Here is a 27,895-nt window from a genome sequence, read left to right as displayed (position 1 = left end):
ACGGAAAAGTTTGTACAAGTCCGACCGTGTGTATGGGGCTTTAGATTATACAACATGAACAAACAGTTGACTTCCTTTTTGGGCTGCTGTGTGCTTCATATAAAGTCCCACCACTTGCTCTCAATTTTAATCAATGATAGGGATGGAGGCAGTTACCCCTTTGGTTCCTGCCTCATTTATAGTCCCAAAATGTATTTTCTTCTCATTATAAAGTGATTATAACATAGACCCTCCCATTCAGAATCACTCTGTAAAGGTTATAGTAAAACAAACAGCAATTTTTTTTAGGAATTTGTTAAATCCCAGCAATCTACATTGATCACCCAGAGGGGGTTTTATTTTTTTTCCAACAAAAGTGATGTTACTCTTTAAAAAAAATACCTGGAAAAAATAATCACGTATACTGATGGGTGCTATGTATTCTTGCAGGTATGCTGCAGTGGAGTTTTGCATGATAGAAAAGTTGGATATCACTGCTGTGAAGGTGACTACATTGCCATTGAAGGCAATTCCTCCTCCTGGATTTGTTGCGCTGGTCAGGTCCATGTTGTTCAGCCTGACCACCAATGCTGCGGAAGATACTACACCAGGGCTAAGAAAGGTAAGACAACCAACAATGCAGATAGTTGCTAATTAAAAAAATGGCTTTTGATCTTTGTAAAAAAAAAAAAAAAAAGAATTATATGTAGGTGAAGTCACCAGTTTCCATAAATCTATATTATTATACATTGAGAAAACCTTATAGCACATATACTATCTATATTATTATTATTATACTTTTGGTGGCTAAGAAAAAGTCTAAAAAGGGCCATTAGCTGCCAGGAAACAGTGAATACACATGAAGTTTGTTCTCACGTGCGATTTCTTCTTTTATTAAACATTGCTTTGCAGGCCTGACATATATGATCAAATTAAAAGAATTATGCCCCGTACACACGAGCGGAATTTCAGTCGGAAAATTCTTGGATGGTTTTTCCGATGGAATTCCGCTCAAGCTCGGCTTGCATACACACGGTCACACAAAAGTTCTCTGAACTTTCAACCGTCAAGAACGCAGTGACGTAGAACGCTACGAAGAGCCGAGAAAATGAAGTTAAATGTTTCCGAGCATGCGTCGAATTGTTTCCGAGGATGTGTAGGAATTCTGCACGTTGGAATTGCTACAGACGATCAGGATTTGCGATCTGAACTTTTTACAACCGAAAAATAGAGAACCTGCTCTGAATCTTTTGCTGGCTGGAATTCCGCTAGCAAAAGTCCAATGGAGCATACACACGGTCACATTTTCCAACCATAAACCAGTGATGTATTTAGGATTTGTGCTGCCCTAGGCCTGACTAAACTCGTGCACCCCCTAATTTAAATATGACCCACCCCTTCCTGTCAAGGCCACACCCCATCCTGTTTAAGACCTGTTTGAAATTTTTGCGTGGGGACACTAGTTCTGAGGGCCTGGGGAGGGGGGGGGGGCAATGGATTCCCTTAATTTGCATAGATTTCCTCTCACTTCCTGTTTGGCTATATGGCAGGAAGTGAAGGGAAATCTTTGCAATGGGACAGGGATGGTAGAAAATAAACTGACAGGGGCTATAACCCTCCCTTACTCCCTTATCCAAAATGAAAAAAATAAAGTGTTGCCTATAGTTCTACTTTAAGCACACATATCTGATCATTTTATGGAGAGGACTAGGAAGATATAACCAATGGTGCAGCAGAAAACATATAGCACAGTGAGGAAGGTTTGTGGTGCAGGATGATAGGACAGCCAAAATTAGAAGCAGCGCCCCCCCCCCCCCCCCACAGTTTGCGGAAGCAGTGCGGCCGCTTTATGGGGGTGCTAGACTAATTTGCCTCTCAGCCCAGTCCGCCCCATACCACCGGTGCTACACTAACAGTGTAGTGCAAGCCAGCGGGGACTCTTTCCGTGCTGCCCCCCTGCAAAGTGCTGCCCTAGGCCTGGGCCTTAGCGGCCTAGGCCAGGATACAGCATTGCCAAAACCTCACATCGGACTTTTTCTGGCAGAATTTCCGATCGTGTGTACGTGGCATAACTAATCTTTCTTTTTGATTGTGCACCCCATTGCTTCACCAATCTAAAGCAGAAAAAGCTTGACCTTTAAATTCACATCCCTTCACATTCGTGTGCATTTCACTGTTTTTGTTGTGTCGTACCATGCGCAGCATTAGAGCTGAACTCCAGACAAATATAAAAGACACAAATTAATGCAGCTCTGCGTTCATTAATACATCACTACATGTTTTTTTTTTAAATGTGCGTCATGTACCTGAATTTGACCTGGTATTAGCCTCTTGCAGTCCCTGTACAGCAGAGCTCAGACTGGGAAAGGAGAACCTGCAGAAGGCCAGCAAGTTGTGCTCATTTGCCAACAATGGACATATAGATAGGAGAAGACAGCAGAGTGACAGAAACTGCTACTTTGCTACTTTATAGGAAAGAAATGTGTTATATTTCTAATAATTCAGTAGTCGCTTTGTTTCAAGCTATTGCTTTTTTCAGGTAAACCAGAGTAATGTTTTAAAAAAAAATTCTACTACTGTAATTAGATTGACAGACAAGCATGTACACAAATGTTTTTCTATTTGCTTTAAGGATAGGTACACTTGCTTTTTATCAAACGAGGGAAAAAAGATCAGTGTCAAGCTGGGGGCCCACGCTGCACCTTGAGTTTCTCCTGGTGTCCTGTAGTGATGTAGAGGTTGGTGGGAGGAACCACAACAGCTGACCAGGAAATCAGTAAACCTGGAAATCTCAATGCTGCAAGCTCTTCAGCAGTTGCGTTCTCTTCACTATGACAACAATTGAAGGGGGGGGGGGCAGGCAGTAGGAGAGGGGGGGTTGCCATTATGTCATGTCGTCTTTGCAGGCCACATTATTTCAAAGTTTCATTTCAGTATCAGAGTTGTTTTATTTTTTCTGATACATACCTTTCAAACCTTGCAGATCCATGGGTTTGCCCTGGGATTTGAGCAAAATCCCAGGGTCCTGCAGACTTCAGGCAATGACCTGGGGTCAGGTGCAGGAACAGGCATTGGCTGATGTCAGGCGGAGTGATACCTGCATAGCTGGGATACCAACATTATTACGTAGGTTGAGTATACTCCTAAACTCTGTACTTCATACTATACGTTAAACACTCCTGACCCCCTTCCCTCTAATGCTATGTTGTATGTTAAATTCTCATGAGCAATGCACTCTGTATACTTTTGTAGCACCCTGGGATTTAGTCAGGGAGCTCCTCACCAAGTTCCTTGTCAGGAGTAGCTACTGTATTTAATTACTAGGGATCCATTGACTTCTCCCTAGGTCAATAGCAAACCAACTTCAGCTCCAATGGGATTTTGCCTGGCTCTGTGGGAAGGTAGCAAGTAACTCTAGACTGTGTTGCTGTGTGTGTACTATCAGCGTGGGGAAGAACCAACGAGTTTCACTGCTCATGGGAAAGAATCAGCCTGGTCTTTGGGACATCTCCAAATTCCTTGTCAGGAGTAGCTACTGTAGTTAATTACTGGGGATCCATTAAATTCTCCCTAAGTTTGGCCTGGTTGTACTTTCCTCCTCTACCACCAGGTGGCCGGGCATGCGGAGGTATTAGCTTGCGAAGGACAACTCAAGGTCAGGTTATGGGTATATGGGTATATGGGGTATCTCAGCCAATGAGCAGGTATTTTGTTGAATCCCTTGGCCTGATGGGAGAGCCTATATATTCGCCTATATATACTGCCATCTGGGGGGATGTGTGTCGTCCGCCCTGCCCTGAGTACACCCCAAGTGAAAATGTCCAAATTGGGACAATTAGTCATTTTCCCTCCCCGCTGTCATGTGACTCATTAGTGTTACAAAGTCTCAGGTGTAAATGGGGATCAGGTGCTTTAAATTTGGTGTTGCTCTCACTCTCTCATACTGTTCACTGGAAGTTCAACATGGAACCTCAAGGCAATGAACTCTCTGAGGAGCTGAAAAAAAGAATTGCTGCTCTACATAAACATGGCCTAGGCTATAAAAAGATTGCCAAGACCTTGAAACTGAGCTGCAGCATGGTGGCCAAGACCATACAGCGGTTTAACAGGACAGGTTCCACTCAGAACAGGCCTCGCCATAGTCGACCAAAGAAGTTGAGTGCACATGCTCAGTGTCATATCCAGAGGTTGTGTATTTGGGAAATAGACATATGAGTGCTGCCAGCATTGCTGCAGAGGTTGCAGGGGTGGGGGGTCAGCCTGTCAGTGCTCAGACCATACGCCGCACACTGCATCAAATTGGTTTGCATGGCTGTTGTCCCAGAAGGAAGCCTATTCTAAAAATAGGAGAGGTGCACTCACGTTTGTGAGATACTGTGTGTGTGTGTGTGTGTGTGTGTATATATATATATATATTTATATAGATAGATAGATATGCATTTTATATTGCCATTAGGCTCCGGCTATATATAAGCATGCCACTTTAAGCCACGGTACACTTGAAAATCTTGCTTTTTTAAGGGACAAATATGGAACAAGTAAACTCCCAGTAAAGCAGATCTCCTGAAATGCATGTTGCATGTGCACTGCAAGTCTATAATTTAAAAAGTATTGAAGCATCAGCATGACAGCAATGCGGATAGCCCATTCAGGAGGCTGTTATATCCTCCTCCTATATCCATTTTGGTTGGACTGACCCTTTAAAATTGATCTGGTGGGTCAATCTCTTACCTTTAGAGCCTGTATATCTACCTCTTCTGGGTAGTATGACATGCTAGGACTTGTAGTTTGCCAAGGGTAATGGGTAATGCATCTTTAGTCTTCTATTAATAAATGTGCAATGCAAAACTTCCGCGGCACCTTAAAGATTCTGTTCCTTTTGGCTAGGCCGTCTCCTCCATGTCCTAAAATGACTTTTTGGCATGAGGCCGCGTCTCAATCAGAAGCATGAATGTGTAGCATGTAGCTGATCAGCCTATCGCGTTCCAGCGCCTATTTTCGTTTCCTCGCCCTGTCGCCATGGCATCCCTACAATCTTCCTGAATTGTAATACCCATTAGTTCTGATCATAGATGTAATATCCGCTGATTGGTTGGCATGACTTCCAGTATGACTTCCAGCATAACACTTATTTTTTTATTTTTTTTAATGTGCAAAGGTACTTGAAATTCTGCCAATTTTGCTCTGTACATCTCCAGCGTTAAACTCTGGTAGAGTCATTCATATATCACAATATTCTGAATGCATCGATGATGTCATCAGAAAAAAAAAGGCTATCGCGCCCGGAGATCCAGCAAAAGCAGTTAAATAGTCTCATTAATCTCTTCCCCGCTCGGTAATAGAAAAGAGTTTATTTTATAACCTCTATCTCCATCCAGTGGCCGGTGAGAATTAATCTGTGTTTACATCTCCCGGAAAAGGAATTACAGGACTTGCTGTAAATCAGGTCTAATATGGGAAAGGCAGATGCTGGAAGAACTGTAGGCTCCATAGTGCTGCACCTTTAGAATGGATTCTTCTTTTATGATACAAATACAGTTTCTTCTTTTTTTTACGACTGTATATGTTTATGATCTGGCTACACAAATGTAGTAAAACTACAGTTCCAGGCAGCAACAGAAATCCAATAAGTGGGTAGCTGAAAACTCAAAATGGTTTATTCACACTAGTGGGGGGGGGGGGTTAAGACCCTTTATTTGAGCTGTGCTTTTCCTGTCCCCCACCAGATGCTACCCCCTTTTAGCTGCAGCCAGGTTGTACATATGAAGCAGCCACAGCAAGAATTATACCCCCTGTCGCTTTCAAGTGAATGGGTCTAGTGCAGGGATGGTGTTAATGTGGGAATCAAAAGGGTTAAGCGGCCATACAATGCCTCCTCACTTGCTGTCAAATTCTGTCTGAAGAGTGACCGGAACACGAATCGTTCTTCAGAGAGAACCACTGGTAGGAGAAGCCCTAAGGGGCTAAGTACAGGAAAGGTGAACTAACCCAGCAAACTATCGATACAATTCAAAATGACATATAGCGGATGATTTACTAAAGGCAGTGGTCATCAACCCTGTCCTCAGGGCCCACTAACAGGCCAGGTTTGCAAGATGTCTGAAATACATCACAGGGGATATAATTTGCTGGTCAGTGATTGAAGTATTCTAGTCTGCATCTCCCCAAGGTAATACATAAAACCTGGCCTGTTAGTGGGCCTTGAGGACAGGGTCGATGACCACTGACTAAAGGCAAATGCTCCACTTTGCAAAGAATACCCAATCGCCAGAAAAAAAAAAAAGCCTTTTTGCTTGCACATGATCCGACGATGGAAGTCAGCAAAGCTTCTGCTCATTTACTAAGCTCTGGAGCAACTGTACTTGCAGAGTGCAACTGCACTTTGTGAAGTGCACAATCTATTTGTCTTTAGTAAATTAACCCCATAGTCTCAAGTCAATGCAATATTTTTGTGACGATCAGGGGTCAGGCTCAGAGACCAGTTGCTGAAGCAGCTGAGAGTTTCCCAACGACCAGCAGGATAAAAACACAAGCAGATCACCCTGGTGGATGAAGCATGCTCATCCAAGCTCTAAGCATTAGCCGATATTCACCAGAGCTCTTGATGGTGGAGATACTTTTTGCTGCGTGCTAATGCCAGGTCGTGGTCCTCAGGATTTCCCCACCAGGAGTTGGGCAAGCTGGGTTCTGGTAGCAGATATAGCAGATAAGGATCAAGCAGAAGCGTAGTCAGTAAATGAGCCAAAGGTCGGTAAGAAGTATTTGCAGGTTGATCACAGAAGCGTATTTGAGGAACAAGCCAATGGTCGGTAACGAGTGATAGTAAAGATACAGACAGGAGCAAAAGTGAAAGGTGCAAGATATTGGCTAGAGAGAGCACAATAATATGGAAAACAGGAAATGCAAAGGCATGGCTAAAATGGGAAGATCATGGGAGGAGCAAGGAGTTCAAGGTTCACCAGAAACAACATAGAAAGTAGGTTTATCCAAGGATTCAGGCAAGGAGCTATCCAGCATATCAGGTGTCTCAGCAAGAATATCTACTGCCGGACAAAGCAGGGGTCATGGGTTCAGATCCCAGTCCTGACAGCGTTGCTAGGTGATCCTGCCATTTGATGCAATAATTCCTCCCTTTCCTTTTTTGGGCTGACAACACTTTTGCTACCGCTCTGGAGCATTGTCACCCTGTTCTTTGATTGGATTACAGTAGTACGCAGGGAGTTAGGGAGTAGGCAGACCATCAGTGTTGTTTTATTGCCTGCCTCTACCCTGCCCGTTAGCAAGAAGCCCTGACCATTTGTCTTGGGCAGGGTAAATACTTACCCAGTGGCACTGCCTGGAACCCTCCCAGCAGGTGTGTACTGAATCGCCCAAAAAACACACCCATTTGTGTCTGCTTTAGATGCAGGACTTCTAGGAGATGTAGTTCTGCTACCACTTCTCTACACAGCTTTTTGTTACATTCAACAAGCTATTAGACAACAAATGAACAGGAGTCTACAAATGTACTTTACGTGAAAAAGTCTCCGTAGTTTACTTTTTTCTATGTAACCCACCACAGCCAGATTTTAGAGAGTTTCTTACCTGCAGTGCGGGTGGGTCTGCATCCTAGGTTAAATACACTCACCAGCCACTTTATTAGGTATATATGTTCAGTTGCTTGGTAACATAAATTGCTAATCAATCAATTACATGACAGCTACTTAATGCATTGAGGCATCTATATGAGGAAGTTCAAACCGAGCATCAGAATGGGGAAGAAAGGGGATTTAAGTGACTTTGAACGTGGCATGGTTGTTGGTGCCAGACGGCTGGTCTGAGTATTTCAAAAACTGCTGATCTACTGGGATTTTCATGCACAACCATCTCTGGGGTTTACAGAGAATGGATGGAAAAGAGAAAATATTCAGTGAGCGGCAGTTGTGTGGATGAAAATGCCTTGTTGATGTCAGATGTCAAAGGGGAATGAGCAGACCGGTTTTCAGATGATAGAAAGGCAACAGTAACTCAAATAACCACTTGTTACAACCATCTCATCTCTTAATGCACAGCACATCGACCCTGGAAGCAGATGGGCTACAGCAGCAGAAGTCCCCACCAGGTGCCACTCCTGTCATCTAAGAACAGGAAACTGGGGCTAAAATTCACACAGTCTCACCAAAATTGGACAATAGAAGATTGGAAAAATATTGCCTGGTCTGAGTCTCGATTTTGAGCTGCAACATTCAGATGGTCGGGTCAGAATTTGGCACAAACAACATGAAAGCATGGATCCATCCTGCATTGTTTAAACGGTTCAGGCTGGTGGTGGTGCAATGATGTGGGGGATATTTTACTGGCATACATTGAGCATTGTTTAAAAGCCACGGCCTTGCTGAGTATTGTTGTTGACCATGTCCAGCCCTTTATGACTACAGTGTCCCCATCTTCTGAGGGCTCCTTCCAGCAGTATAATGCACCATGTCACAAAGATCAAATCATCTCACCACTGGTTTCTTGAACATAACAATGAGGTCACTGGACTCCAATGGTCTCCACAGTCACCAGATCTCAATCCAATAGAGGACCTTTGGAATGTGGTGGAACGGAGATTTGCATCATGGATGTGCAGCCGATAAATCTGCAGAAACTGCGTGATGCTTTTATGTTAATATGGACCAAAATCTCTGAGGAATATTTCCAAAACCTTGTTGAATCTATACCGTGAAGGATTAAGACAGCTCTGAAGGCAAAAGTGAGTCCAACCCAGTACTATCGAGGTGTATCTAAAGCCACGTACACACGTAGCCGTCTGTCCGACGGACTTAGTCTGGCGGACTTCCCACCAGACTGTCCGTCAGACTTTCCGAACGGGCTACTTGCCCACACACGGCACTTTTTCAGTAGACTAATACGGCGTACTAAGTCCGCCGTACTATCCGCCCTACTTTTGAAATGAACAGACTCGCCCACACACGCAGAGGAAAGTCGAGCGCGTCTCCAGGTAGGCGGGGCCCGCGAAGGAGACGCCGCTGGCCCCGCCACCTGGTATGGACTTAAAGGGGAACCCCAACGCCGAAAAAAATCGGCGTGGGGGCCCCCTAAGTCCACAACAGACCCTTGTGCAAGCACGCTACTCGGCCTGCCAGGAAAGGAGAGGCGAGTGCCCCCCCTCCTGAGCCGTACCAGGCCGCGTGCCCTCAACATGGGGGTGCCTTGGGGAAGGGGGGCCACGCGGCCCCCCCACCCCAAAGCACCTTGTCCCCATGTTGATGAGGACAAGGGCCTCTTCCCGACAACCCTGGCCGTTGGTTGTCGGGGTCTGCGGGCGGGGGGCTTATCGGAATCCGGGAGCCCCCTTTATTAAGGGGGCCCCCGGATAACCGGCCCCCCACCCTATGTGAATGAGTATGTGGTACAATGTACCCCTACCCATTCACCTGTAAAATAAAGTACAAAAAAAACACAACACACAAGATAAAATAGTTTATTGCACAGCTCCGGGGGTCTTCCGTCTTTGGGGGTCTTCTCGCCGGACTCCTCCGCTATCTTCTTCTAGCTCTTTTGCTAGCGGAGGAGCCCGGCATTCTTCTTCGTCGCCGCGGCCTCTTCTTCCGACTTCGGGGGTCTTGTCCCCCTCTTCGGTTCTTCTGCCGGGCCACCGCGCCTTCTTATAGCTCTTTTACAGGCGGTGGCCCGGTCTTCTGTCGCCGCTGCCTTCCGTTCTTCTTCTTCTTCTCCTGTCAGTGGCTGGGAAATTTATATTATATAAAAATGTGACTGTGCTGATCATAAAGTGCTTATACAATATTACCACTAAAAACAGTATTAGTGAAATGAGCACAAACATCAAGACTGTATAACTCTATAGTGCAAAGTTATTAATTTGTTAAAGTGCAAAAGCCAGAGAATTCCTAACTGCAGCAGATGTTACTTTAATTTTAAATATAATTCTGCGCCAGCTGACACATATTTTTACTTTAATGGCTGGGAAATGCCTGGGAAGTGAGGTCACCCATAGATGTCACCAATGGGGCTTCCATTGTTGGCTGCCTCTCCAACACACTCCTACACACTGAAGCCACCGCTTACAGCTCACCTCAGACCGGACCTGAGCATCTGTAGAACAGGTAAGTATAGCAATTCGTTTTTTTTACAGGGTTAGATAGATTCAGCTTATAATGTGGCTGAGAGTCTTTAATTCTTCCAGCAAGACACCCCCATCTTTGCCATGAAGTCCGATTCTTCCTTCTACATTCTCTGGTTGTGAAAAAGCTAAACGTCTCACAGGGATAGTGAGACACTTTTGTAATGGCCATAGCAAATGAGTAGATCTGTTCCGGGAGCAAAGATCTTACCGTCCATGTCGTAAATGACATTCACATCCAGCGGCTGATTCAATTGGTTCCTGATTGTCACAATGTGTTTCTCTATACTGGGGTTAATTTGAGGAGTGGGAAAAGAGTCAACATCAGCAAGGTAATTTGTGACTAAAGGGGATGTCCATAGTGATTAAACTTTTCCTTAAAATAATTATACATGTCAACATGATAAAAATTGTAATTAGCTGTAATTAATTATTCTGTATCTTTTAGCTGTAATTTGCCTCTTTTCCGTCACGACTTATCTGCTTGGAATTGCACACAGACTCTTCTGACAATTGAGATTTCTTATTTAGTTTCAGGTGTTGATGTAATGTTGCCTGACAGAAGCTGCCTGGGTTATGGAAATGTCTAAAAAAGGATTGTGGGCGTTATTCTTTAGTGAACCGTGGGCACAAAATCTTCCTCCCAAATATTTTTCTCAATAGCCAAAAATTATATAAACTATTTTGCGTGCACCAAATACATCTGCAAGCCCAGACATTCATGCAAAAAAGGAAAAAATGCTGGTGCCATGGAAGTCAGCTAAATCATTGTTTTATTATCACATGTGAACAACAGTCAACAAATCCAACTCGTTTCGGCTATCAGACCTTAATCATGGCCTTAATTAAGGCCTGATGGCTGAAATGTGTTGGCTTTTTTGACTGCTGTTCACATGCAATCATTAAACAATGTTTTAGTGGCTTTCCATGGCACCAGCCTTTCTCTCTTTTTTGCATGGATTACATGGAGGTTTGCAGAGACTTCCCAGGCTGAGTGCTGTGTTCTTGAGCCTCAGCAGGCATTACACAGGAGGAAGTAGCTCCGATGCACCTGTTAAAGCCCAGATATTACCTTATTAAATAGTTCTGACATCATCACTGTGCTGCACATAGCCTGTGCAAAGACAGGAGCCATGAGCAGGAGCCAGTAAGTCCATCCACTATAAGAAGGGGCAGATACAAGACCAGTCACCCTGCAGAAGAAGAAAACATCACTTACTGGTCTTTATCAAAGGAAGTCCCTGAGGCAAAGTAAAGGACTTGTTTAATGCTGGATTACTGCATAGCTCAGGAAGAAATATACAATGGACAAGATTCAACTAATAATATAAATGCCATTTGTATGTAGACAATGGGGTTGATTTACTAAAATTGGAGAGGGCAAAATATGGTGCAGCTGTGCATGGTAGAAAATCAGCTTCTAACTTCAGCTTGTTCAATTAAGCTTTGACAAAAAACAAAACAAAAAAAAAACCTGGAAGCTGATTGGTTTCTATGCAGAGCTGCACCAGACTTTGCACCTTTAACCACTTGCCGACCGCCGCACGCCGATGTACGTCGGCAGAATGGCACGGGCAGGCATAAGCACATACATGTACGTCCTTTGCCTCCCGCGGGTCGGGGGCCCGATCGGGCCCCCGCCCGGTGCCTGCGGCGGTCGGTTTTCGTTCGGGAGCGATCCCGGACGAGGGGACGGCCATTCATTCATGGCCACCCCCTCGCGATCGCTCCCGACGAATGGAAATCCCCGGTGACATCACTTCCTCTCCTGTAATGTAAACACAGGAGAGGAAGTGATGTATTCTCTCCTCCGTGTCGGTATTTTTCGTTCCGACACGGAGGAGAGCGGATCAGTGAGTTGCACCAACACATCCCACACACAGTAGAACATGCCAGGCACACTCACACCCCCCCTTTACCCCCCGATCACCCCCCCAATTACCCCTGCCCCCCAGTCACAGTGACACCAATGTCATTTTTTTTTTTTTTTTTTTTTTTTTTGCATTGGTGTCATTTGTGACTGTAATAACTGTTAGGGCAGTTAGGGTTAGCCCCCTTTAGTTCTAATGTACCCCCCTAACCCCCCCAATAAAGGTTTAACCCCGTGATCACCCCCCGTCGCCAGTGTCACTAAGGCTGGGTTCACATTGCAGCGGTTTATGAGAACGAATGTGATTCGCACCGCACTGCAGTGCAAATCACATCCGATCTCTGTGCGATTCGAGTTCAGCCATTCGCCGCACCCGCCGCACCCGCCACACCCGCCGCACCCGCCGCAAATTCGCACGGGACCCTTTTTTTGGCCCGCAGCAGAATCGGATCGCATGGGTGTTCACACCATGCGATCCGAGTTTGCAGATCGCACTGCGATATGCGAACTGATCTGGGGGTGTCAGTAACATTTCACTGACACTCCCAGCAGTTCGCATAGGGCAGTGTGAACTGCCGCCGGGAGGCATGCGATGCGGGAACCCGCCGCGGATTCGCGGCGTTTCCGCATCGCTCCAGTGTGAACCCAGCCTAATAAGCGATCATTTTTCTGATCGCCGTATTAGTGTCACAGGTGACGCTAGTTAGGCAGGTAGGTATTTAGGTTCGCCGCAGCTTTTTATAGCGCTAGGGACCCCCATATACTACCGCATAAAGCCCCCTGATTGCCCCCTAGTTAACCCTTTCACCAGTGATCACCATATAACTGTTACAGGTGACGCTGGTTGGTTAGTTATTTTTTTATAGTTTCAGGGCACCCGCCATTTATTACCTAATAAAGGTTTAACCCCCTGATCACCCGGCAGGTGTCATTTGTGACTAATAACTGTTAGGGCAGTTAGGGTTAGCCCCCTTTAGTTCTAAGGTACCCCCCTAACCCCCCCAATAAAGGTTTAACCCCGTGATCACCCCCCGTCGCCAGTGTCACTAAGGCTGGGTTCACATTGCAGCGGTTTATGAGAACGGATGTGATTCGCACCGCACTGCAGTGCAAATCACATCCGATCTCTGTGCGATTCGAGTTCAGCTATACAGATAGTATGGCTGAATTCGTGTCGCACCCGCCGCACCCGCCGCAAACTCGCACGGGACCCTTTTTTTGGTCCGCAGCAGAATCGGATCGCATGGGTGTTCACACCATGCGATCCAAGTTTGCAGATCGCACTGCGATATGCGAACTGATCTGGGGGTGTCATTAACATTTCACTGACACTCCCAGCAGTTCGCATAGGGCAGTGTGAACTGCCGCCGGGAGGCATGCGATGCGGGAACCCGCCGCGCATTCGTGGCGTTCCCGCATCGCTCCAGTGTGAACCCAGCCTAATAAGCGATCGTTTTTCTGATCGCTGTATTAGTGTCACAGGTGACGCTAGTTAGGCAGGTAGGTATTTAGGTTCGCCGCAGCTTTTTATAGCGCCAGGGACCCCCATATACTACCGCATAAAGCCCCCTGATTGCCCCCTAGTTAACCCTTTCACCAGTGATCACCATATAACTGTTACAGGTGACGCTGGTTGGTTAGTTATTTTTTTATAGTTTCAGGGCACCCGCCATTTATTACCTAGTCTCACTAGTGTACCCCTAAATTTAGGGGTGTCTACTTTCTAAAATGGGGTCATTTGGGGGGGGGGGGTTTGTGCCATCTTGGCATTTTATGGCCTTCAAAACTGTAACGCCCTTAGAAAGCCTGAAGGCGGTGCTTGGTTTTTGGGGCCCCGTACGCGGCTAGGCTCCCAAAAAGTCCCACATATGTGGTATCCCCGTACTCAGGAGAAGCAGCAGAATTTATTTTGGGGTGTCATTTCACATATGCCCATGGCATGCGTGAGCAATATATCATTTAGTGACAACTTTGTGAAAAAAAAAAAAAAGTTTGTAATTTTCCCGCAACTTGTGGCAAAATATAAAATATTCCATGGACTCAACATGCCTCTCAGCAAATAGCTTGGGGTGTCTACTTTCTAAAATGGGGTCATTTGTGGGGGTTTTGTGCCATCTTGGCATTTTATGGCCTTCAAAACTGTAATAGGTAGTGAGAAGTGAACTCAAAAAATTACGCCCTTAGAAAGCCTGAAGGCGGTGCTTGGTTTTCGGGGCCCCGTACGCGGCTAGGCTCCCAAAAAGTCCCACATATGTGGTATCCCCGTACTCAGGAGAAGCAGCAGAATTTATTTTGGGGTGTCATTTCACATATGCCCATGGCATGCATGAGCAATATATCATTTAGTGACAACTTTGTGAAAAAAAAAAAAAAAAAAAAAAAGTTTGTAATTTTCCCGCAACTTGTGGCAAAATATAAAATATTCCATGGACTCAACATGCCTCTCAGCAAATAGCTTGGGGTGTCTACTTTCTAAAATGGGGTCATTTGTGGGGGTTTTGTGCCATCTTGGCATTTTATGGCCTTCAAAACTGTAATAGGTAGTGAGGCGTGAAATCAAAAATTTACGCCCTTAGAAAGCCTGAAGGCGGTGCTTGGTTTTCGGGGCCCTGTACGCGGCTAGGCTCCCAAAAAGTCCCACATATGTGGTATCCCCGTACTCAGGAGAAGCAGCAGAATTTATTTTGGGGTGTCATTTCACATACGCCCATAGCATGTGTGAGCAATATATCATTTAGTGACAACTTTGTGTAAAAAAAAAAAAAAAAATTTTTTTTTGTCATTATTCAATCGCTTGAGGCAAAAAAATAAAATATTCAATGGGCTCAACATGCCTCTTATCAATTTCCTTAGGGGGTCTACTTTCCAAAATGGGGTCATTTGGGGGGGTTTTGTACTGCCCTGTCATTTTAGCACCTCAAGAAATGAGATAGGCAGTCGTAAACTAAAAGCTGCGTAAATTCCAGAAAACGTACCTTAGTTTGTAGATGTGACAACTTTTGCGCAAACCAATAAATATACAATTATTGACTTTTTTTTTACCAAAGACATGTGGCTGAATACATTTTGGCCTAAATGTATGACTAAAATTGAGTTTATTGGATTTTTCTAATAACAAAAAGTAGAAAATATCATTTTTTTTCAAAATTTGCGGTCTTTTTACGTTTATATCGCAAAAAATAAAAATCGCAGAGGCAATCAAATACCATCAAAAGAAAGCTCTATTTGTGGGAAGAAAAGGACGCAAATTTTGTTTGGGTACAACATTGCATGACCGCGCAATTACCAGTTAAAGCAGCGCAGTGCCAAAGTGTAAAAAGACCTCTGGTCATTTACCAGCAAAATGGTCCGGTCTGAAAGTGGTTAAGCTTTAGTAGATAAACCCCATAATACCTTTTTTAGCCTCAAGTTCAGGATTAGTGATGATTCCTTACACATTTTAGCATACCTCCCAACTTTTGAACTTCAGAATGAAGGACACTTAAGGGAAGAAGCAACCTGCGGCACGCTACGTGCACTGTGACAAAAGTGGGTGTGACCAAAATTAACAGTGGGAGGAGCTTAATGGCCGTGATTCAACAAAACCCTTGTACATATAAAATATGCTTTGATTGCTGTCAAGCTGACAAGCTAGTCACAGGCATACATACAAACCCCAGCACAATCAGGAAAAAAAAAAGAATAAAGAGCTTCCATTACAAATGGTTTTGCATAAACTATGGAAGTGTGCATTACACAAAGTGTAGAAGGATTCAGGAGTCCATTATGTACAGAGTGCAGGGTTCAGGAGTCCATTATGTACAGAGTGCAAGGTTCAGGAGTGCAGTACATACAGGGTGCAAAGTTCAGGAATGCGTTACGTACAGAGTGCAAGGTTCAGGATTGCGTTACATACAGAGTGCAGGGTTCTGGAGTGCGTTACTTACAGAGTGCAAAGTTCAGAAATGCATTACAGAGTGCAGGGTTCAGGAATGCATTATGTACAGAGTGCAGGGTTCAGAAATGCACTAGGTATACAGTGCAGGGTTTAGGAATGCATTATGTACAGACTGCAGGGTTCAGGAATGCATTACATACAGAGTGCAGGGTTCAGGAGTGTGTTACGTACAGAGTACAGGGTTCAGGAATGTGCAGGGTTGTGGAGTGCGTTACGTACTGGGTTGTGGAGTGCGTTACGTACTGGGTTGTGGAGTGCGTTATGTACTGGGTTCTGGAGTGCATTATGTACTGGGTTCTGGAGTGCATTAGGTTCTGGGTTCTGGAGTGCGTTATGTACTGGGTTCTGGAGTGAGTTATGTACATAAAGGTGTGTTCTGGAGTAAGTTATGTACATGAAGGTGGGCTCTGGAGTGAATTATGTACATGAAGGTAGGTTCTAGAGTGAGTTATGCACATGGTTCAAGAGAACACTAGGTACAGAGTCCATTCAGACAGCTACATCTCGACTGCACCTTTCCTCTCCCATCCCCACCAAAGTTCCACCACCCTCCACATGATTACCTTTCTAAAAGCACATTTCTGTAAATGGCTCTGCCTCTGCCACTGCTTTCTTTTTAGTGCACACTTCTTTTCAGCTTGCAAACTCCCCAACCAGATAGGAAATAAGGATCGTGGTGCAGAGCAAGGAGGCTGTTGAAGGAGCCATGGGAGAGCTGTTCTACTTTCACTTTCATTTACTGCAGAAGGCTGGGAAAAAAAAAACCTCGCCTTGGCATCTCTTCCCCAGCCAGCAATGTACGAATGCCTCTTTCCCTATGCACTGCATTGGTTGCTTGACAAAGGGGGCAGGCATGGGTAGAAGTCCTGCCCATTCTCGACATCACAGCTTGGATTTGACAGGTGCAGTCTCTCATGGTGACTGCACAGTGCACATCCAGCCAGCTTAATGGCAAATCCCTGGCTGTGCTGGATTTTTACACTGCTACAGGTCCTATTGAGCCTGAGGTCCTATTTGATATTAAGCAACATAATTTTGTGGGACAAAGCCCCTGCACAGCAGGATAGCGGGACAAAGGTGTAAATGCGGGAAAGCCCCACCCAATCCAGGACTTTTGGGAGGTATGTTTTAGGGTGTCGCCTGGGCCTATCTTCAGGACAGTTGGTGGGGTTGGAGAGGTACCTCCTGTACCTGTCACTTACATCATGATTTTTGAGGACGTTGATGAAATTAGAGTATAAAGAGAATCACCCAAAATCAAAGAGCAGACCAAGGTAATGGCAGTCAGACCTGGATCATAATGGATGGTAAAGGCCCTGGTTGGCCTGGATCATAACTGAGGGAAGAATCTGAAGCATTGACAATATGCCAAAGGATAATTGTTGTAACAAAACAGCTCTGCCATGTGTCTTGGGGTGTGTTAGACCCTCTATTTTGCCTGGGGCAACAGGCGACAACAGGCAGAACAGATGTTAGAGCAGTGAAATCCCTCAGACAGATGGTCAGAGCAAATGATAGATAGGAGAAGAGTCAGCAGCAGGCTGATGGCTAGGTCAGGTGCAGACAAACAAATTCCAGGTTCTATGCAGGTTAATGGAGCAATAACATGCAATGGCAAAGGTAAAAGGTCAGGATAAGCACAAGCTGTGTGCAAACCTAGTCCAAACAATACACATGAATAATCCAAGGCAAAGACAGACAGACAGAAAGACAGAAAGACAGAAAGACAGAAAGACGTCAGAAAAAGACAAATGTCTATCCGTGGCAGAGAAAACAGACAAAAACCTGATGATCAGGCGCAGACATAAAGCTCTTGTCTTGATTTAAAGCCCACTAATGAGAGCAGGTGTGCACAGCACAGACCTGAGCTGCAGCGCTAAGTAGTGCCCATCAGGTGCTGAAGGTTACAACATGACCAGCAGTACAAAAGGACACAGAAATATAGCACATCTTATCACCTCTCAGCACATCCGTAGCTTTAAATTTGCACTTACAGACAACCAGCCATGCAAAACCACACATCATACTAATTTTAGTCCATATGAGTTGGCACCATAATAGTAGAAATTAGCAAATTTTCTTTGATCTAAATACAAAGCCAGCATTCAGCATATAGAGCAGGGGTGTCCAAAATCATAAATGTACCTAAAAGTGTTGTGGTTTGTTTTTTTTGGAATTTTTTTGTAAAAATGCGTTTACACTTAGTGAATACATGCGCCCAAAGAAAAAATTGACAGTGTCTCTTTACTGGACTTTTTAAAATGTTGTCTTCCCAAACAAAAATCTGCCACTCTTTACAATCACTCCTTATTCAGGTCATCAGTTTTTGGCAGCACCAATATATGTGAGTGACTGTTTTCAAGGATGAAGTGCATGAAGGGCAAAACTAGAACCAAAATATCTGATGAGCACCTGGAGAATTCATTGAGAATTCCTACTACATCCATCCAACCAGATATTGATGTGTTAGTTTATCAAAAACAGTGTCAAATATCACACTAGTTTTATGTTGCCCTTTTTTATGTTTATAATACAAAATATTACAAAAAAAAAAGTTTTATTACTCAGATAGGTACATTATCTATATCAGTGATTTTTAACTTGTGATCTGCCTGAATTTTCCTGCTCATCAGCTATCTTTACTGTTAAGCCCCGTACATGCGATCGGATTTTCAGGACATGTTCGATGTCAGGCTGTTGTCGGATAATACCACCGTGTGTACGCTCCATCGGACAATTGTTGTGAGACTTTCCGCAGACAAATGTTGGCTAGCATATTTTCAACGTTTTTTTAGTGATATCAAGAATATAATTTTTTTATATTTGTGCAAGTTACCACAACCCCATTATCCCGTAGTTATAAGATCAAAGATACAACTATGTTGGTGTCCCTTGTTAATTTTACATTGTATTTTTTTAAATGTAACTGCCTACTTCCAAACTGTCATTTGAAGTAAAACACATAGCCAAGTATTATTCTACACAATTTTTTTATTGGTCATTAAAAAAAAAAATAGACATGCTATCTGCCAACTTAACCAAAAAGTGCATTCTATGTATCCAAAAATATAGAAAATATACCAAATCAAATCATTATTCAACCAAAAAAATGGCAAAGCAATAACTCCAAGGCCAATAATAACATGTGACCTCTTCTGATTCTGCAACATGTCTGGTTGACGGACAGCCATTCAGAAACTAACTGAAAACCACCAAATGAAAAGCGCAAACTGAAAAGCGGTAAATGAAAAACGCGAAAAAAAAAAGCGCGAATCAACACTCACCAAACTTCTACTAACACGAAATTTGCAGAAGGAGCCCAAAGGGTGGTGCTAAAGAGCTGAAAAACCACGTAGTATATCTAGTATATCTATCTTGTACGTCACTACATTCAAAATTGTTGGCCAACATTTGTGTGGCCAAGTGTATGCAAGACAAGTTTGAGCCAACATCCTTCGGACAAAATACACGGTTTTGTTGGCGGAGAGTTTGATTGTGTGTACGAGTCATTAGTGTATTTTATGTGTGGCCCAAGACAATTCCTCTTCTTCCAGTGTGGCCCAGGAAGGTCAGAAGGTTGAACAACGCTGATGTGGAGCTTTGCCCCCCGCCCCCGGTATACCACAATTCATTGTAGTTGCCTATCTACTGGCCAATGAGCTGCCAGTGTTGCTGCACTGTAGGATACAGTGGTGAAGGCAGGTGGGGTGAAGGGCGTTGGTTTATGCCAAAGTTCTACCATGTGGGATAGGTAGTAGTTAGACATGTGGTTTTGCACTATTTTTATACCCATTTTTATAAAACCTATGATGGCATCTACAAAAGATGTATAATAAATATACACATTTTCACTAGAACAGACATTGAGATTGGGGAAATCAACCACATTTTTTGGTTGTGGATAAAGTGGAGAGGGCTTAGAATACCTGTCAGTTTCCCCATTAGGGAGATTCATCCTCTCTATTTTTCATGTTTAAAAGTAAAAGTAAATCCCAGATTTTGGGTCGTCCCCAAAAAAGTAATAGAGGGGAAATCTTCCAATTGGGACACTAGTTCTGGTGACCTGGGGGTCCCCAAGAAATGTCCCTAATTTTGCAGAGATTTCCTCTCACTCCCTGTTTGGCTATGGGACAGGAAGTGAACGGAAATCTCTGCAAAAGGACACAGACGGTGAAAAAAAATCTGACAGGGGTTATAACCCTCCCTTATTCTATCCAACATGAAAAAAAAAGGTTTTGCCGATAGTTCTAATTTAAATCAGTTGATCACCAAATCTGTGTGTATATAAAAGGTTGTACTTTGTATTTTTTGAACAGGCGAGGTCTGCTGCTATGATGGCATTCACAATGAAGTGTCGATTGGTGAAGGAGATTCTTGCTGTGGTGGGTATCCATATTCAGTGTCCGGGTCCCAGATGTGTTGTGGAGAGGTCCTTTATGATGGCTACAACCAGCAGTGCTGTGGTGGTAAAACTTTGCCCCAAAACTCCATCTGCTGTGGTGACAAGGAGACAGGATCGATCTACAGGCAATCCAGAGGTTTGTACAGAAATTCTGTAGAATCATTAGTGGGGGACATCATACAGCATGCTGTGCTATGACTAGCTATGGGAAATCACTGTCAGATCAAACAAATATATATCAAGAGAGAAGCAGGAAAGCTTTACATAATGCTGGTCATACACACTAAGGTTTGGCTCCATCCACCAGTGTAGGCCCGTCCATATGGGGCACAAGGGTGCCGTCCCCCCTAATCCATGCGCCCAGCCCCTAACCTACATGCAGGGCGCTGGATGCATGGATTCCAATGGGGTTTTTTTTAAGCACATGATTCGAGCCTGAGGCTCTAATTGGCTTAAAAAAAGGGTGGGTTAATATTCGCTATTGCCTTCCTGATTCTCCTCCCGGCCAATCAGGAAGCAGGTCCCGAGACCCAGTCGTGTCTTCCTGTTCGGCCGGGAGGAGAATGTCTCCCTGTGTGCTGCATCAGCAAGGACTCACCCCACCAGGCAGATGATGTCTTTGAAGTCTGGCCAGGAGAAGCAGTCAGAGCGGCTCCGACTCTTCCTTCCACCTGCCTCCTAAGGTACGGCATTTGATTGCCACATTCACATCTGTATCCCGTAGGGGGGGCATTGCCGCCGCCCGTCTCCCATGGGGGGGGGGGGTGAACCACTGTCCTAATCACATGGGGTGGTGGTGGTGTTAGCTTGCTGCCCCCCCCCCCCCCCCCCCCAATATTGAGCACCAGTCGCCACTGCCATCCACACTAAACAGTAGGGATGAGCTCAGGTGTGTTTGCATGGAACACGCGTAGAGCCCGCCAGGAAGTCGGCGCAGCGCTGCGCTAATCACAGGCAGTGAGACATTGCCCCGGCTGCAAGGATACGGGCAATGTCTCACTGCCTGTGATTAGCGCAACGCTGCGTCGACTTCCTGGCGGGCTCTGCACGTGTTCCATGCGAGCACGCCTGAGCTCATCCCTACCAAACAGTATGGATTGATGAACCTGCAGTACCAGCTATTGTATTCTGACAGCCGGGAACCCACCGCTGTCATAACACCCAAACAGTGGTTTCTGATGTACATTTGCTATTCGCCTGATAATTTTCGACCTGGCTCCTTTGACAAAAGCGATTGAAAAATATACTTTTGGTGGACTGGGTGGTGCCAGCATGGCCACCTATAGAAAGAAGTTTGGCTGATTCAGCATCTATTCGATCTATGTATAGAATATGGGGAGAAGACTACTGAGTTATATGTAATCTATCATTCTATGCCTTGACATTCACTTTAACTCATTCACTACCAGGTCCGTATGGGGGTTTTACACACCGGGATTGTGTGTAAATCTGATAAGCAGATTCCTGCCTGTCAGATGGAAGCGTTTGGATGGCTGCGCTCAGGTAACGGCACCCCCCTGTGCACGCCCCTGGCATAGCAGGTGTCGCAGGGTAGAGGGGAAGAAGCAGAATGGATACAAGTCCGCTCACCTCCCTTCCTTGTTTGACGTAACTTCCAGGTCCCCTTCTTGGTGTCCCCGGCCAACATACCCGTGAATGAATGTAATTTAATGTGCTCTGCATTACATTATATTCAATAGAGCACCATGGAGACATCTTTCTCATTAAAGAGAACCTGTCACTAAAAAAATCATCACATATGGGACTTTTTGTCCCCTATGCAATGAAAAAAAAAAAGTTAAGTAAAAAAAAAGTTTGAAATTGTAAAAAATGAAAGTTACACTCAAGCACATAAAATCCCCCCCCCCCCCCGAAAAATGTTTTTTGAGGTCTCACCATATGTACATATACACATGTATGAACGTCAGTGCACGTGTCAGGGGTGACTACGAATGAAAACTCTGATTGCGATACATGTTACATGTCCCTGCGCACTCCAAAGTGCAAGCAATATTTCTAGAACCAGAACCCCCCCGTAGCTTTAACAGGATGACCTATTGGGAGCATTTAAAGAGAAAATACAGGTTACTCACATTTGTCGCCATTTCACAGGTGCGCGCAAATTTAGGGTTTGACATGTTGAAAATCTATTTACTTAGTGCAAACTCATCTTTTATATTGTACCAAACAATTGGGTAATTTATTGCATTTGTGGGCCTTAAAATTTACTTTGGTGAATTTTTCACTGATATTTTGCGTTTCCTAGAACTTTGAAAAATGGTGTGACATAGAAAATTGGAGCTACTACTTAACTACTACTGTGTTATTCTCTACGATGTCTGCTTTCAGAAAATATATAAGGTTTTGGGGGGGTTTATGAAATTTTCAGGCCTAAAATGATTTTTTCAGCATGTGTGCAAAGAATGCAAAAATGACTCTGGCAGCGTAAGGGTTAAGCAAAACCTTTTTCTTGAATCTGTTGCAACGTTTCTTACCTGCACAGCACTTCCTGTTGCAGGCTGACAGCGTTAAACCATTTCCTTGCAATTAGCAGCCTGATGGTCACTCTACTTTAGATGACCATCTGGCTTCCTGTCTTGTCTAGAAGTGGGCAGCCCAATAGCCAACTAAAGACACACACTCTAGTTGGATAAGAAACCCCTGCCATGTTTTTATTGCTAACACAAGAACAAATGAGGGTTGGATTCATATTTCCTAAGGGTCACTGAAATTGTCACTTGGCACACTGGCTCCGGTTTGGCAGCAGGGCCGAAACTAGGATGGGGGGAGGGAGGGATTGGTATTTGGGAGGTTGGATTGACTGAACTGCTGAGCTGTATTCACACCACTGGCTGCTTTGTAAGCCCGCTCTGCCGCTGATCGCAGGGGAGCCAGGATCCAGACCCCAGGGATTCAGCCTGCTGCCTTGGACTGGCGGCATTTCCTAGAACCAATCAGTTATATTTTCCTCCTGCAGCTGCTAAAAGCCAGATTCAGTGGCTGCAGGAGGGAAAAACAGCTGATGGTGATCGGTTCTAGTAAAAGCCCCTCCAGCCCCTCCTCTTTTTCTGCTGCCTGGGTCCCCCTGTTCTTTCCCTACCGCCCCTCAATGCTGGTGCCCCTCCCCCACCCAACTTTCCTGTCGACTGCTGCTGTATGTGTCAGGATGGAGAGTGAGGGAAGGGGCCGGTAAATATGTCACTTACCAGCCCCTTCCTTTTCTGAATAAACATTGTGAGTAATCTCTATTGATCACTCTGTTTATTAATAACTGAAGCATAGTAAACTGTGTTGTTTACTATGGTTCTGTATGTGAATGAACGGGAAGCTGCTCAGCACAGAACACTTTCCAATTCATTCAGCTGAGGCTGCAGAGAAAGGAATTGAAGAACCTGTGTCCTTAATTCCTTTCTCTGTCTTAAAAGTGAGACATCAAGGGTCTGTTTAGACCCCTGATGTTTCACCTAATCCCCCCCAACTGGTTCCCAAAATTGTAAAAAAAAAAAAAAAAAAAATTATTATAAAAAAATTATTAAAATTTTTTTTTTTTTAAATAATAGAAAGAAAAAGAAGATATGATCTGAAGCATACACAGTGACGTGCATCCATTCCTAAATATACACACAAACATAGGACAGTGGTCATAGGACTTTATATTATATTATTAATCAAAATTTTTTATTTATTGCACATTCCATAATTGTCACACATTGGCATAATTGAAAAATAATAGAAAAATAATAAAAAAATTAAATAAAAATAAAAAACGACTGACACCGCTCACTGCCCTACCAACAAAATCCACTGCTCTAGTGACTGATATAATTCACTGCCTTACTGACGGCAATCTCTGCCCTACTGACACTATCCACTGCTTTACTGACACCATCCACTGCTTTACTGACATTGTCCACTGCCCTATTGCCACCAACATCTCCCCTACTGACACCAATCTCTGCCCTACTGACACTGTCCAGTGCCGTATTGACACTGTCCAGACACCATCCTATGCTCTGAGTGACACTGTCTACTGATTTACTGAGTGACACTGCCAACCTATAAGTTCATATTGTTAAAGTGACATTTCATTTAGTACCAAAGACAAAAATGAACCGTGCAAAAAATTACCCAATTAAATAAAAATAAATAGCATAAACAAGCAGCAGCATGAGATGGGATACACACATAAAAAGTAACTTAAAAGGGAGAAGCTGCGCTAAAAAGTCTCAATCAAATCAATTCAAGAATATAAAAAGTCCATATCAAATCACTATATCTTTGTAATGACAACACAGCGATTATGCTCAAACAGGAGAGTGCCCAGCCACCATAATATAGATCTGCTTACCAGATGGCTAGAATAAAGGGCAGGTGGCTATAATCCAGCCGTGGCCTTTAGCTTGCAGATGTCAATCAGAACCGGTTCTAGTGGACTGGGTGTTGCAAATCTCTCCCTCTTCAACATCTATGGAGTCCGTTTTCTCTTAGGTACATGCCCCAAAAAAGAAGACTAACCATAGCGTAACACAGTCTTAATGCTTTATTAATAAAAAAAATATATTGCACTTACATCTGTAGGTTAAATATTGCGTATATTAAAAGAAATGCTGGCCGGAAATGCTGACCGGCTGGCCTTTACATGCACATTAACTTTAATGGTATCCCAGTCTTAGTCCGTAGGGTTCAATATTGAGTTGGCCCACCCTTTGCAGCTGTAACAGCTTCAACTTTTCTGGGAAGGCTGTCCACAAGGACTAGGAGTGTGTCTATGGGAATGTTTGACCATTCCTCCAGATGCACATTTGTGAGGTCAGGCACTGATGTTGGAAGAGAAGGCTTGGCTTGCAGTTTCTGGTATAATTCATCCCAAAGGTGTTCTATCAGGTTGAGGTCAGGACTCTGTGCAGGCCATTTAAGTTCCTCCACCTGAAATTCACTCATCCGTGTGTTTATGGACTTTGCTTTGTGCACTGGTCCAAATAATTGGGTGGATTATAGTATGGGGCTGTTTTTCAGGGGTTGGCTTGGCCCCTTAGTTCCAGTGAAGTGAACTCTTATGCCGCATACACATGACCGTTTTTTCCGTCAGAATAAACTCTGACGGTCTTTTCTGAAATAGACTTGCCTACACACGATCACACCAAAGTCCATTCATTTAGAACGCAATGACGTACGACGGGACTAGAAAAAGGAAGTTCAATAGCCAGTAGCCAATAGCTGCCTTTGCGCCGTTTATGATCCACCGGAATAGCATACAGACGAAAGGGTTTCCCATTTTAAAACATGTCCTATTTCTAGGTCCGTCAGAATTTTTTTTAAAAAGTCAGATGAAGCCCACACACGATCGGAATATCCGATGAAATTATTCCGTCTGACTTTTTCTGCCGGAAAGTCCGGTCGTGTGTACACGGCATTAGGGCGTCAGCATACCAAGAAACTTTGGACAATTTCATGCTCCCAACTTTGTGGGAACAGTTTGGGGATGGCCTCTTCCTGTTCCAACATGGCTGCACACCGGTGCGTATAAAGGCAGGTGTCCCAATACTTTTGACATGTTTTGCATTTTTGCATAAGGCTGCATGTAAAGTTCAAATAAAAAAATATGTATTTTCCGTTAGAATGGAGTGAGTTAACAGTGGAATTTTCAGGAACATCTTTATAAATAAGAAAAAGTTAAAAACGTGATATTTAATTGAAAGAAATTCTATTGTAGTTGGCTTATTCCCATCATCAGCGTTGACCAGACACATCTCCCCACTTCATTTTTAAACACGTATTTGCCAAGCACGGCGTCCTTTAACAAAATAACATTGAATTGACTTTCTCACACCAAATCAAATCTCCTTTGTCCCAGTTCAGTTGTCTTTGTCAATATGTATTTTATAAATGGAGTGAATTAACAGATGCTGTTGGGAGGGAAGTGCAAGAGCAGCATTTCCATTTTAGTGCTCTCTCCGGGCGTAGGATGGGTTGTGTAGGAGCGGGATACAGGTGCCCGTGGGAGATGGAACATGCTTTGCATTTCACCATATGAATGAACGCAGACAATCATGGCTATATATTCCCCATGTACTACCAGCTTTTACTACTGCTTATTTATAGTGACTGCTTGTCCTAGGCTAATATTCGCATAGCCTAGTGCGTTGTGACTAATCCGTGGTGAGATTTATCATTGGGTTGGGAGTATGTCACAGATCATAAAAGATTTCTGTCTGTATGGAAGAGATATGGAGGAGATACTAGATTACCATTGACTAAAATTTCATATTATCTTTAACATGTTAAATTCATTTCAAATCATTGTCAATATTTTATATAATAATACTTTATGATCCTGCATTAGAAGGTCCCTGCTCAGGTGCTGCTTATTGGGTGACAACACTCTGTTCCTGTTTCATAATTGTTCCCCAGTGTTGTCACACTGGCTTCCAATGGAGACCAGGGAAAAACGTTGTACAGGCATTTTGCTTTCATTGTCACCATCTGGAAACCAGCCCATAGAAACGCCAAGCAGCCATCATTAGACAGGTAAATGGCTACAAAGAGGCTGCAGGAGGTCAGCAGCACTGAGCTGTAACAAAGGATGAAAAGTAGGCAAAAAATATACTGTATTTATCGGTGTATAACACGCCCCAATTTTAGGAGGGAAGATTAACCTCCCTGGCGGTATGATTATTTCAGATTTTAGGTGCTGAAAGCAGTACCATTATTTTGCATGGAAATTTGGCGTTTTATATTGTAGTCCTGTAATTCTTAGAAATAACTCACTTAAATCCGTCCAAACAAGAATCTAGTAGACATCTCGGGTATGATAAACTATAATATATATATATATATATATATATATATATATATATATATATATATATATATATATATTAAAGCGGAGGTCCACCCTAAAGTGGAGCTTCCGCTCATTGGAACCCTCCCCCCCTCCGGCGCCACAATTGGCACCTTTCAGGGGGGAGGGGGGGTGCAGGTACCTGTACAGTACAGGTATCTGCACCCACTTCTGGCATAGATATCTGCAGAAGCTACGCCCCTTTCTGCAGAATCTACGCCCCTTTCCGAAGGTCCCCCGCTGTCTGCTGGGAAACACACGGATCCCAGAGACAGTGGGACCATCCTTATTGCGCAGCGTGACTCGCGCATGCGCAGTAGGGAACCAGGAAATGAAGCCGCAAGGCTCCACTTCCTGATTCCCATACCCAAGATGGCGGCGGCAGCACCCGAGAGATGATCGAGAGATCGGCTTCGGGTGCCGACATCGCGGGCGCACTGGGCGGGTAAGTGTCATTATTATAAGTCAGCAGCTGCAGTATTTGTATTATTTAAAAAAAAAAACGGCGGACTCCCGCTTTAACTATAAATAATTATAACAAATAATAATTATATAATAATAATAAAAATGATTCAATAATAATAAAAATGATTCAATAATGCAATTTAAATCAAAAACACTGGGGGGGGAGGGGGGTTATTTACAAAACTCAAATCCACTGTGCAGTTACTCTAAATCTAAGGGGTAGATCTGAAATGATGGGAAGCTCTGCTGATTTAATCATCCAATCATGTGCAAGC

Source organism: Lithobates pipiens, unplaced genomic scaffold, assembly GCF_037356315.1.
Source record: "Lithobates pipiens isolate NorthernLeopardFrog02 unplaced genomic scaffold, aLitPip1_a1.2 Scaffold_18, whole genome shotgun sequence".
Lineage (NCBI taxonomy): Eukaryota > Metazoa > Chordata > Amphibia > Anura > Ranidae > Lithobates > Lithobates pipiens.
This window is presented reverse-complemented; position numbering follows the sequence as displayed.